The following is a 13745-nucleotide window of genomic DNA, read 5'->3' as shown; positions in this document are numbered from 1 at the left end:
TTGTAATGGGTTGGAAGTTTTGACCGACCAACTGTAGTTACGTAATTCATATTGTGTGAGGCAAGGTCGTTATTTCACTCTCCCACTGCGCAAAATATACACAAGTTAACGTGAAAGGGAGAGAGAGAGAGAAGTGTACTGAAGTAATAAGAAAACGGGTCACGGGGGCCTTATGGGATTCATTGGCCACTAATACAAGTACCATTTCTAGATAATACGCTATAAATTATCAAAAGCTTTACGAAACTGGAAACGCTTCATTATGCCATTATTCGTCATTCTTTCTAAAGACGTGTGGTACCTGTGGCACACTTCTAAGGCACTATGCTTACCTTGTTGATTTTGTGGCTGTTGTGAATGACAAATTATGGCTGAGCCTTTTGTAGAGGCAAATAAGCAATCAACAACCTACTCCAATGTAATTAACATTGTATGATGTGCGGTTGTTATTTCACTTTCCTGAACCGCTTTACTACTCATGTTAGCGTATTTTTTTCCGCGACATAAAGGCTTCTTACCTTTTGTTTGCAAAGCATTTAAAGGCACCGGTGTGTTTCTGTGATAGAATACAGGGCTGTGACACGGAGCTCACGGGTTCAAATCCCATTTCCTCTAGAAAATTTATTTACAATTCGTTTTTTATTTCATGCGATAAAGGTTGCAGACACCGTTGATGGCGGCGGCATCAGACAAATACGGCGCTGCAAGCAGCCGTTGTTTTGCTCTTGTAGCAGCTTTCGTGGTAAGAGGGGATCCGCTTCGGCACGTCGGGCTACGCATTAACAAGTATTGAGATGTAATAAAATGGCGGAAGTGCCTCTAAATTAATAGTGGTTGTCACATTATTTTAGTGACATAGAATATATCTGAGCAGAAGCAAGAGGCTCTAGCCAGCCGGTCTTAGACGCACACAACGCTCAAGCAACGTGTACAGCTCACTGTGTTCCTATCCTTCGGCTCTCATCTCTGAATGCAGGAACAGCGCAACCCAGAAGTAGTTACTTCGTAACTACGGAAGCGAAAAAAAAACAAGGACAGAAAAGAGCGCTGCAAAATAACAAGAAAAAGAGCCCGTTGTACTAGAAATGAAGTTATGAAGCGTGGAATTTTGGGCAAGTTGGTAGGACATAACTGAATGCAGGAACAGCGCAACCTAGAAGTAGTTACTTCGTAACTACGGAAGCCAAAAAAACAAGGACAGAAAACGGCGCTCTTTTCTGTCCTAGTTTTTTTTTGCTTCCGATAATAGAAATTATCGCTAGTATACTTCAAGGCCTTCTACCTCACTCACTTCTGTGTGCGGAAATAAGAGCACTGAACTATGACTCGGTATCATCCACAGACGCAATGACTTTTCCCATTGGCATGGCCAACGAGATCAACAAAGCCGCTGGTGTTGTGCTACAGATGTTGTCCCATGGACACGTTGCATTTCAGAACACGCCAAAAGAAGCCCTTTGTGTTTCCTGTAAAGCGTGCTTTGCCTGTAAGACAAGCGTGTTCGTGAAGGAGCTAGCTATTACGCCGTGAAGCAGCAGAATAGGTTCGGTTGGAGAGCCGGTACACAGTCCGTCTTCGCGCTGTTTTTAAAGAAGATAGTCTTTCTCGGGGACCTTCGATGCCAAAATTTCGGTCTGTCTGTCTTTTTGTTTGGCTGTCTGTATATTTTTCTGTTTGTCCACGATAACGATTTCCCTAACGCCACCAAATGACACTTCAAACGGGCAACCTCATCCGCAGCGCTAAGCAATATTGCTCCAGTTTCAGCGTTCACACTTGTGCGACAGTCAATTAAAAAGCAAATATGGCACATATCTGAGGCACCATAACAACGCCTTTATGTTTTGTATGTGTGCCTTTATACTAGAGACGGCACACACAAGTAATTCAAAGGACCGTAGCGTTTATCACGCTGCGCTGACAGTGCAATGCGATGCTCAAAAAGGCAAGTGTTTTCAACGCTTTGCTAAGATGACTCGGTGGTGGCACCTGCCCATCGCTTTGCGTTCTACACCATATCGCCTCCGAGACGGACGCCCATCCTTCTCCGCGGGTGCGCACACCTTCCTTCGTTTTCGAAGATAACTGCCAGATGATACTCGTGTCCGACGTGCCTCAATGGACTCATTGGCAGGAGTTCCTCGTGAGGAGGGTTGTTGGGGCAACCTCATTATACTTTGTCTTGTCCCGCCTGTGCTAGGCCACAGTTATTACACTTCTCCCTCACCGGAAGCCTGGGAGAGGTTTTTAATTAGGCCGAATTTTCATATACAGGCCAAGCTGGCGGACTGGTCTGCAAGTGTTGCGGCCCTTGGGCCCCAACCTAGCCCCCATCAAACTTGGTTTCCCCCATTTCCCCTCCCATTTCTGAATAATAAAGTTTATTCCTCCTCCTCCCCGTTAGCATTCGCTGCACGGATCTAGACCCTTTAACGCAGCGTTTCTAGAATACAATTCACCGATTTTCTCGCACAGAACATAAAAAAAAAAAACGTTTTGTTCACTCTCTGCACACGCAAGACTATCGTCTTTCGACATTTGCAGTGAAACGTGCAGGTATGGGGTCATTTTTTATCGACAGAAATAACTGATTGATTGAAGAAACACGTTGCCACAAAGTTTTCTTTCGAAATAAATTACTATTAAATTGAAACGGTTCACGATAAGTCTCAGCTCGCAGTCTTCGTATAGCATATTTAATTTAATTTGAGATCGATTGGTTATTCTTCTCGTTGACACTTCACAAATAGTAAAACGGTAAAAAAACTCTAAATGGTAAAAGTAAGCAAATATATGATCTTGGTGTTAAGAAATATGTTGTATGTCAAACTCGCAGACTGTAGCACAGTTTATAACAAAGTGGCTGCAGAACACAAACAATTTTCTATATTCGCGTGCGTGAACATTGGGAATAAAAATATATATTTCTTACAGCTAACTGCCCCGCCGCGGTGGTCTAGTGGCTAAGGTACTCGGCTGCTGACCCGGAGGGCGCGGGTTCGAATCCCGGCTGCGGCGGCTGCATTTCCGATGGAGGCGGAAATGTTGTAGGCCCGTGTGCTCAGATTTGGGTGCACGTTAAAGAACCCCAGGTGGTCTAAATTTCCGGAGCCCTCCACTACGGCGTCTCTCATAATCATATAGTGGTTTTCGGACGTTAAACCCCACATATCAATCAATCAATTCTTACAGCTAACCTACTACATACTTGTAACACAAAATCACAAAGGCAATTTGAACAAACATGCCAATTCCATCACCTTGAAAACCCTCATTTATAAATGGCTTGTGCAACATTTTCATTCATGCAGCTTTCACGCCTGCGATTGGGTTACCAGTTTTGTTGCAGTTGCATTGATTTTCTCATTTTCGATGCGAGAAATACACGTTTTCAAATGCGGCGCACTTCTTAGTCGCGTGATTTCGCGCTTCGGCAGTGGCGCCGTCAACCCACCCCCCTTCCTCCCTGCGCATGCTCGCGTCTCGTGCCGAGACGCGCATGCTCTTGTGTCGTGTTGGCCCAGAAAGACACCAGCAAAACTGTTTGCTCCCTTGCCCCTCTCTCACCTGGAAAGGCTGATGCAGGCAGCGTCTGATAATAGGAATAAGGAAAACGGCTGACGAGTATGAGCAAAAAAAATGGCAGCATATCCACGGAGTGAATGATGGATAGTGGGGCGAAGCATCCGTCCTTCCATTCGTTCTTGCTTCCGTTTATCCATGCGTGCGTCTGTGTGGCTGCCCGTGCGCCGATCCGCACGTCCGTACGTGTGTCTGTTCCTGCGTCCACACGTTCATCTGTGCGTCCGTCCCTGCTTTCGTCCATGCATCCACTCCTGCGTCCATCCATGCGTCCATCCGTCCGTGCAGCCATCCGTGCGTCCGTCTACGCATCTGTCTGTGTGTCCGTTCGTCCACCTATTCAACACTCGGAGTAACACCATCTCGCATCTTTTCATCATATATTCCTCATGTAGAAGCACCGCCATCCAGCGGACATTACAAGGACTGAACGAGAGGAGGCACACGCACACTTTTTTACCGCTTGCGCTTCGTGTCTACTTCCCACCTTTAACCATTTCGAGTTCATGGTATATACTAGTTTACTGTATTCATGGCACTGTATTCATGGCCACACAGACGCACGCATGGATGAACGGAAGCAAGAACGAATGGACGGATGAATGCTTCGGCCCACTATACATCATTCACTTCGTGGATATGCTGTCATTTTTTCCTTCTTCATCTTCGTTTGACTTTCTTCCCTCTAATCTTTGTTTCCTCTGTTTCTTCCCTCCTCCCGAAAAAATGAGCAGGCGTTGTGCCGCTCCAGGTGGCAGCTACCTCTTTTCTCTGTGTCCTTGTGTATCTGTGTATGAAAATCAAATAGTAACAATAAAACGGCTGCTCGCGCTGCACCACCGTTCTCTGGCCACCCCGTCTATGTACGCACTGAATGGTGTGTTCCGAATTCAGTCAAGGGCCTTTTGGATTTCGGTCGACGTTCAAGGTAACGCTTTTCTTTCATTCAAGGAATATGAATAATAAAGATAAAATATCAATTACGCATTCCCAAACCACGAGGAATTACGCAGCATTCACGCGATAGCCTCGCTACTCTGCGACGCACTTACTCGAGTTTCCCCCGTGGGAAGTTGCGGGTGGCAATTTTGATGATCACTTAGCTTCCTCGAATAAACACATCAGAGTAAACATTGTGACGCAGGTAGCGGATTCATAATTCCGCGTTTATTTGTACTGGTTGCCTTCTAGTGTCAAAAAGCGGCGCACCGAAGCTACGCTAGGTCGGGCCAAGCTCATCAAAACACCCATCCACCGACCCTCCCTTTCTTTTCCTTCTTCCCTTTCGGTCATCTAATAAACGCGCCTGCCCACGCGTGAATGAAACGACGGCGCTGTGATGGCCCGGCGCTGCATGATTATCTGGCTCGACGTCCCTTCGATATATAAACACGCCAGCGCGGAACAACACGCCTGGCAGCGGTGGCTTCTTGCGCGGCGTTGCGTAACAGGTGCGTTCAGCGCGGTCGCCGGGCTGTGAAACCGGCACCGACAGCGCTGGCTGTTCATACAGCTCGCTGTCAGAGACACGGCGTCCCTCACATTCCACGGATGCCAGAATTTGATGCGCTTCCTGGTGTTACTCGCTTCGCGCGCCGGCTCCGATTTCTATCGGGGCTGCGCTCAAGCCTGAACAACGAGTTACTCTGCTTGTATATCAACACAAAGAAAGGAAGGCGAAATTAACGCGTTCTTACAGCTCTATCAGTGAACATTGATTTGGTACCAAAGGAATAACATTGTTTCCGAAGACCTATCTTGTCGCTCACTATCTATGGTGTTATGCGGCTCAGGCTGACATGAATTAATGGTGTATCAGCGGTCATCTGCACTCGAGCGAAAAATGTCGGCCTCTTATTGCCATGACCGTATTAATTCACAACGGCGCGTGCGGAGTGAAATGAACAAAGGTTATAAAGTGTGGCAATATGTTTACTAGTTAAATGTACCCGGAAATAATGTGAATCTACTGTTGTACACACACTAGTCAAACTATGATATTAGATCATAGAACCACCTGGATTTAATGAAACTTTTTTTTGCTTCGTGACGTCGGCTGCTAGTGAAATGCGGCATAAAATATCAGCTCAGTCTTTGCCCGCAATTATTTCGTTTGTCAATTATTGACATGGCGATAATTCTAAACGTGCTGGTCATATCTACAATTTGTGTCTAGGCACATAAATATCCTTTTAAGATATAAGCATGCATTACACAGCCCTGTTGTACGAAAGAAAAAGTTGACATAGAAAAAAAGGCCACAGTATGGCATGACGTTAGAGTAGAAAGAATAAAAAACGCATCAAAAACAACTTCACACTAAAAAAAGGTATCAATAAAAAGTCTGTAATACACAATTATTTGCTTCCTAATTAATAGTTATATGGTTTGTTAGCTATATACTAATATAACAATAATCGAATTTAATGTCCGAAAACCACAATATGATTAGCAGGAACGCCCTAATGGACGGCTCCGGAAATTTCCGGCACCAGGGGTATTATAATGCACCTAAATTATTTATTTATTTATTTATTTGATTTGAATACACAGGTACACAAGAACACAGTGGAGAGAGGGAGAGAGCAAGCTGGCATATGCCACCTAGAGGGGCACAACGCCTGCTCACGTGGGCCTCAAGCACTTTAGTCTCCATCAAAAATGCAGTAGCCACGGCATGGTCCAGGGACCTGCAGGTCAGCATTGAAGCATCTTAACCACCAGTGCACTGCGGCGATTTCTTCATTATATAGATGATTGCAGTCGCATATGACATTGTGTCATCCTTTACAGAGTTACAACGCTGTTTTACATAACAAGTTTCCAGCCAACTCGGAAGTAGCAAATCTAGACTAGTAATTATATTACCATAGAAAAGCCGTGGTCAGGCTGGCTTTCTCACATCTAATTGGCACTCACACTTACTGGCCGGCAGGTATGGGGATGTGTACAACCGTGGAATGAACAACTTTAAGTTGATCAATGAGAACCTTCGTATTCGTTGCTTTATTCTTTATGCTTTATTCTGAATATTTGAAACGTAGCTGGTTTATATCCATCCCAGTTTGACAATACAGGGTCGAAAACTCAGGTTCGACAATGCGGAAACGCTTTTGGATGCATAAATGCCAGGTGTCAGCTTCGAAAGCTCAAGCAGTGAATCGCACACGTTCCTATGAAATCACTGGGACTTGTCAGTCCCTTAAAACAATGAAGCGTGTGAGCTCTGCTGGATGAGTAATACGTTTTGTGAATTTACCGGAATATGTAATTACTAAATTTCAAAACGGTGCACTGCTAATGTGCGCAAACAATTACAGCGTAAGTTACGAAGCATTCGAGACAACTCTAGAATATTATGAATTCTGTAAAACTCTAGGACATGTCATCTCCACGTTACACTTACCACTGTTTTAAGTGCTTGCTGCCTACAACTTTCCAGGACAAACACAGTTTTTTAAAGCGTCTCGCGTTTTTTTTTCTCAGAGTAACTTAAAAAACCAGCCGTTAACACAGCATGCTGCAACGCACATGACATCTGTAAGAGCGAAAGGATGATCAGCCTCAATCGAATCTAGTGCATGCGACTCTGACTGCGGATAAGCTGCAGAAACGTGCCGAATTGTTTACGGCTGACGGCGTTCCTTATCGAAGGCCTTTCAGATCCGCAATACCTTATAAAGTGCCCAGAAAGGCCAAATTTTCGGTGATCACGACTGCCTCGTACTTCTAGTAAAAGGTAATGTTTGTACTCGTATCGTTTTTTTTCTTGGTTGGTGTAGGCTTTTGTTTGTCTTACCGGCTGTGCAGAGCGTTTCCGCATCGCCATACAGTACCAATTCTTATCTCTCTTTGCTGTTCCTTCTAACACAGTTGAGCTCACTAGTGATAGTGTCCTCATTAATTGATTCATTTCCTCGCAGTCGCAGCCACATTTCGGCGAGAGAGAAACGGCTTGGAGCAATTTTTATACCGAGGAATAAGTAAGGCATGTCAGATATTGGAAAGTTGGCAATGCAGAAACTTTGAAGTTACGTGATGCCCGTATAGACAAATATTAGCGGCAAACGGTGCTGTTCTGTTTTATTTAAATTGATTCGGAAAAATTACTTTTATATTACCTCGGTTACTCCATTGGCAACAGAAGTGTTGATGCGCTTGTAAGCATAAGCACAGGAAAAAAAAGGCAGCATATCCACGGAATGAATGATGGAGAGTGGGGCGAAGCATTCGTCCGTCCATGCGTCCATCTGTGTGACCGTCCATGCGTCTGTTCATGCGCCCATCCCTGCATTCGTTCAAGCATCCGCCCCTGCGTCCGTTCATCTCAACGGCACCATAGAGAATGCCTCCCTTTTGGCTTCACTCCCGCAACAAGACCAGCGTCACCCCCGTGGTGCCTACAACAACCACAGGTGTGCCTCACTATTCCGGGAATAACGAACAAGAGCCATCATTCAACAGTGGTCCTACGACAGGTGACATTGTCGCTACTCAACGAAAAATACGGCCAGAGGACCCACATTTACACCGATGGATCGGTCTCGGCTGACAGCTCCACAGGTGCTGTTGTCATCCCGGCGTACCAGGTCACTATAAAGCTCAAACTGTCGCATAGGACAACATCCACAGCAGCGGAGCTTGCCGCCTTACGTGCTGCTATACTTTATATCGCGGAAGCCCGACCTCAAAAATGGGCTGTGTTCTATGACTCCAAGGCATCCCTTCAGAGCTTGCAATCAGCTTTACGACAGCGGGAGCACCAACAACTAGTGAATGAAATAAGAGAAGTGATTCACGAAGTTTTATCGAAAGGACATGACTTGGTGTTCCAGTGGTTACCGGGACATTGTGGTATTGTCGGTAATGACCTTGCTGATAATGCTGCCCGATCCGCCCACGCGGACGCCCAGACAACCCCAATTCCATTGTCGAGAACCGACGCCGCAAGGGGCCTTCACTCGTTCGCTAACACCATGTCGGAAACTTGGCTGAGTGACCCCAGTGTCAGGAACCGCCGCCTACACAAATTGGACCCATCGAGAAAGCTTCAAGTTCCATCGGACCTCTCCCGCCAGGATGCAACTTTACTGTGCCGCCTGTGGTTAGGAGTAGCTTTTACAAAGGCGTGCTCCTTTCGCATAGGAATGGCAGATAGCTCCTGATGTGAATCGTGCGACACTGACGAGACAATAGAACATCTACTGTGTTCATGTGAACGTTTTGCGAGCGAACGCAACTTGCTACGCGAAACGTTAGAGACACTAGACAGTAGACCTTTTTCCGAAGAGAAGATACTTGGCTCATGGCTCTACGCGTCGCTGGCCAGCAAAGCTGCGCGGGCACTGCTAAGTTTTCTGAAGACGACTGGACTACGCGACCGCTTATAAGCGTGCAATGGACAAGGTCCCACCAACATACACGTTGCCCTTCACTTCTCTCTCTCTTCTCCTTTAATCCCCTCACCCCTTCCCCCAGTGCAGGGTAGCAAACCAGACGTGCGTCTGGTTGACCTCCCTGCCTTTCATTTCTTCACTTCCTCCTCCTCCTCAACGGCACCACCTTGGAGGTGAAATGTTAAACCTATTTGGGGTATGTGCCACTGGTGGTTACGTACTACGAGGGATGCCCAAGCCACGCCATTAGGAGCTTCGCCCCTAAAACCACTGCGAGAAAACTGGCCGCTTCTTGAACACCTTGACAACGTCTGAAGTAACTTGGAAATTATGCTTCACATTCAAAACGTTCAGCAGTCAGCGAAAATACTAGCACTTGTTTTTGTTTTTGGTAGAGCGTTAATGTGCCGGAGCAAGCTCACGTTCTTTCGCTACTCCATGTATTCGAAGTTGCATGAACTGTTTGTTGTACGCTTTGCCCATCGCATTGGTGTGTGACATTCAAGCTCACCTCAACGGTAATTCATGAAAAGTCCCGCTCCTGACTGCTTTCTTAGTTGCCAGCAAAGGTTTCAACAATTTCAGCAGACCAATATGCAAGGTTCGAGTAAAACATGTTCAAACGAACAAAATTGGGTGATTCAAAAACAAAAATCAGACATCACTGCAGCGCGTTTGCAAATGTCCAGATCACCACCTCTTTTTTTTTATTGTTTTTAGCCATTTTCGCATTTCTCCGTTTTTAGCAAGCGACATCACAGAGAGATCATACCATTGAAAGACAAAAGGCGATCGTACCACAAACAACAGCGAATGTTCACATTAAGACGTGGTCATCTGCAGGACGTACAGGCATATAGCAGCCGGACTTCTCAAGGATACGCAAAACTTGCTCTTCATTCTCTCTAGTGGTGCTGGAATTCCTTATGTGCTCTCGTCAGACAAAGAGTCCAACAAAAAAAAAGAAGGAATCGCTTCTCTTTCCTCTACACTAGGGACCAGCCATGCGAACAGAACAATGCGAGGCTCTTGACTTCTTCGGTGAGGTTGATGTGCAGACAGCGTCGTCATAAGGAAACCCTTATACTTCGCTAGAGGCATTTCGTCACGCACGTTGGTTGTGTACGCGCCCGAAACGACGCAAGACAAATGTAGCGGTAACTTTTCGTGAAAGTGAAGGTGTCTCAAAGCGGACGCCTGGCACTCGCTCCCGAGAAGCAGAATCCTGCGGTAGATGACCCATGACCGGCTTTCGGGGCGATTCCCCGAGACGATGGAAAGCTCGCCGGAAGCTTATGATGAACCTGATGCGGTCAGACAGAAAGAGGTACGTTAAATGCCCAGAGGCTGAGGTAAAGTGAACGTACAAATATTGACGCGGTTGCTACGTACAACTGACAGATAAGGAGAAACTCGAACAAAAAAAAATCACAGCATATTCATGGAGTCGATGGTTTGATTCTGGCCGTGGCGGTCGTATCTAGAAGGAGGTTAAACGCTAGAAGCCCGTGTATTGTGCGTTGTCAGTGCATGTAAGGGAGAACCAGATTGTCAAAACTTCCGGAGCCTTTCCCTTCGGTGCACTTCACAATCATGCCCTGGTCTTGGCCCATGAAACTCTTGATAATATTAATATCAATATCATATTGCGGTGATACAGCGTGGTAACCAGGCAGATAATAGTGAAAATATCGTAAAGTAAAGAGTTTTCTTAAACATGCTCATAAATAAATAAATGTACTAGCCACTGCTATTCTATCAGCACGGCTCACTTTTCTCGCCAGTCGAATATCTCCTAATATTAAAAAAAAGGCAAAGCGAGTCATTATTGTTGCCTTCTCTTTCGAGTTGCTCACACACTGCGAATCTGTTGTTATGGCAGGGTCGTTATTCAGGAATACGCGACGCGAAACACGCCGCGAATTCAGCGGGCTCACTAGCGCCGACAGGCGACGGCATCTCATTTTCGACCGAGCCCGGCATGGACTTGTATGCCAGAGACACCACGTTCACACATTTCGGCTGTGCACAGACGCGGAAGTTCCTGCTCCGCGTATTTCTTCCTCGCCTTTCTTCTTCTTTATTTTATTTTCTCTCTTTGTTTCATTTTGTTGACAATGCCTCACTGATGGTATGAAGGCAATAAAAGAGCTTGCTTGGTGGTGTGATGAAAGAGAGAGAGAGAGAAAAGATGCTTACATTTCCCTTCTCCTTCTGCCGAAGACGTCTTTATTCTTAAGCCTAAGAGCAACATCTATGAGATTGCTTTGAATAAGCTCGTCGCCAGGCTTTTGTGCGTCGCGTGGCACTATCGACCGCGACGAATTTTGGGGGGCTCAGACGCGCTTCGGGCAAAGCCACGTCGCTAGAGAAGGAAGAAAACGAGATAGATGCATAGAGGGAGGGAGAGAGAGCTATAAGAGAAAGTCTGGAATGTTCTTTTTCTTTTTTCATTCCTTTCTGTCGAGCGCCGCAATCGGAGCTCGCGAACGAGCAGTGAGAGTGAACAACGTGCTTGTCTTCCTGTTGCCGTGCCCGTTGTTCCGTCCCCAATTCGTTTATTCTCACATGTTCTTTTCTCTTTTTTTTTCATGGAATGACAGTTTGTTATCGTTACAGAGGACCGTCATTAAGGTTTTCCACCTCCTCTGAGACTAACAAGAATACATGGCCCGGAAGATTACAAAGGTGCTCTTGCGGAATTAGGCGACGCTAGAGCGGATTTCGAATTGAAAAAGGGGGGAGATGGAACAGCACAAAGCCCTTGTGAGCGGACGGGACTAAAATAGCCACGCACGTTAGCTTAGACGTATGCGAGCGTCATTCCACGTTCATCGCTATTGACGTTTTTTTTTTTTATTACAGCGTTTAGTTTATTTATCCTTGCCGCTACGCTACACGTCATGCAGCATTCCTGTTGTACTGCGCTTGCACTTCAGGTGGTTAATACTCCCTTTGCGAGGCGACTAACTGCGAAAAGAAACTGAGCAAGTTACGGTCTACGCTGAAGATTAGTGGCTTCGTTGCAAAGTCTGAAAATGAGTTCCCGTGCAAACGCGATGCATCTTCTATATAACTTCACGGGCAAATAATTTTTCTGGCGCAAATTTCCGCACCCGCAAGTAAACTCCTCAGTAGACGGAGTGCATCGGCATGATGTTTTGTCTATTAGATTGAGTAACAAGTGCTTTAATTAAAGGAAAGGGGCGAAGAGGAAAATATATTTTTATTTTAAAGAAAGCAAAGTTCGTTTTATTTATTTATGACAAAAAATTCCTTCGCAGCAGCCAGATCTATTGAAGTGCGTACTCATAAATTATGCAATGACACATGCAAAAATTAGCCAGCTGCGTTTCGCAATTTGAGCAAATGACAAAGGCGTTAGGTTTTTGCCCTCGTCTACCAGGGTGCACTGTCTATTTACCAGGATGCACGAAGGTGCACCCTAAAACAGATTTCAACAAAACAAGACACCGTTCTGCCTAACCATAATTTGCAAAACTGAGGGTGTGGAGTGTTTTACTTCCCCTTGTACTCTCTTGGTTTACCGTGAGGGGTAATGTTTTACGTAAAACAGCATTTAGGCGCTAAGGGGGTTTTGGGTTATCAAAACATCTATGACCCATGCTACTGCGTGTCATATGATCACTGGTACTCGCTAGTTAATAAGTTGTTGGATATCAGGCAAGTTTAGAAATAAATATTTTAGGGCTATCTACGATCACACTATAGGTTTACGCCTATTCGCGTATTGTTTAGTGTTGAAATACAAGGAACGTGTACTGAACGGTGGATAACAATACCACAATTATACAGTGTGTCCCACATAACTTAAGCCAAAAATTTGAAAATGAAAGACACTTCAGTGGCGAATTCAACCAAATGCGTACTACTCGCACTAGCATGTAGGTACTCAGGCTACTTTTTATTTCTCCCCACACTAATAATATAATTAATATAAATATTGATTCTTAATTACCTATTTTTTAAAATATCGGCTGGAAACCCAAAATATGAACACTAAGATGTAAAGAACTTTCAGAAACCACCGACTAAATTGTTTCCTGTATGATATGCCTCACACTCTTATTTTTTTCGCGCTGTAAAGAAAGCCCACAATACGTGAAAAGAAGCCATGTGATGGACCACGAGCGCACTGTTGTAGTGCAGCTATAGGCTTTCTTTGCAACGCCGAAAAAATAACAGAGCTAGACGTATCGTACAGGAAACGATTCAGTCGGTGGTTTCTGGAAGTGTGCTACGTGTCAGTGTTCATATTTTGATTTTACAACCCATAACTCAAAAAAATAGGTAATTAAGAATTATAAAATAATTTGTATGGGGAGAAATAAAAAAAGCCTGATTAGCTACAGGTCAGTGCAAGTAGTATGCGTTTGGTTCAATTCAGCTCCTAAGTGGCTTTCACTTTAAAATTCTTGGCTCAAGTTATGTGGCACACCCTATATATACCAAATCGTCGGCGTAGGACTGTGTAGCGCGAGCGCTTTGTCCAAGGAGTATTTTACATTATCCTATGTTGTGCGTGATTGGGTAAGTGCAGCCGTAAGCAATATTTAAGAGAACATTATTTTAGTGTTCAAGCAAGTTATCGATCATGCGAGCGTCAGAATCTGCCGTATTGATTTGCAAAAGGAACTTTTCCTCTCAGATGTTTAGTGTTATGAAACACTATACGCGAGACAGATGCGTTTAGTCACTTTGTGCGCTTCTCTGCAGTTTTGCTGTTGCTCATAATTCTACGTGCAC

The 13745-nt window shown here is 45.1% G+C and overlaps 1 non-coding gene across 1 annotated transcript; it reads left to right on the top strand.

Annotated features, from left to right (window-relative positions):
• The first annotated feature begins 2945 nt into the window (after window positions 1–2945).
• On the top strand, window positions 2946–3018 carry TRNAS-GCU (transfer RNA serine (anticodon GCU)). The gene has a single exon. It is a non-coding gene; the product is annotated as a tRNA-Ser (tRNA).
• The last annotated feature ends 10727 nt before the right edge of the window (window positions 3019–13745 follow it).

Source organism: Rhipicephalus microplus, chromosome 2 (assembly GCF_043290135.1).
Source record: "Rhipicephalus microplus isolate Deutch F79 chromosome 2, USDA_Rmic, whole genome shotgun sequence".
Taxonomy (NCBI): domain Eukaryota; kingdom Metazoa; phylum Arthropoda; class Arachnida; order Ixodida; family Ixodidae; genus Rhipicephalus; species Rhipicephalus microplus.
This window is presented reverse-complemented; position numbering and strand designations above follow the sequence as displayed.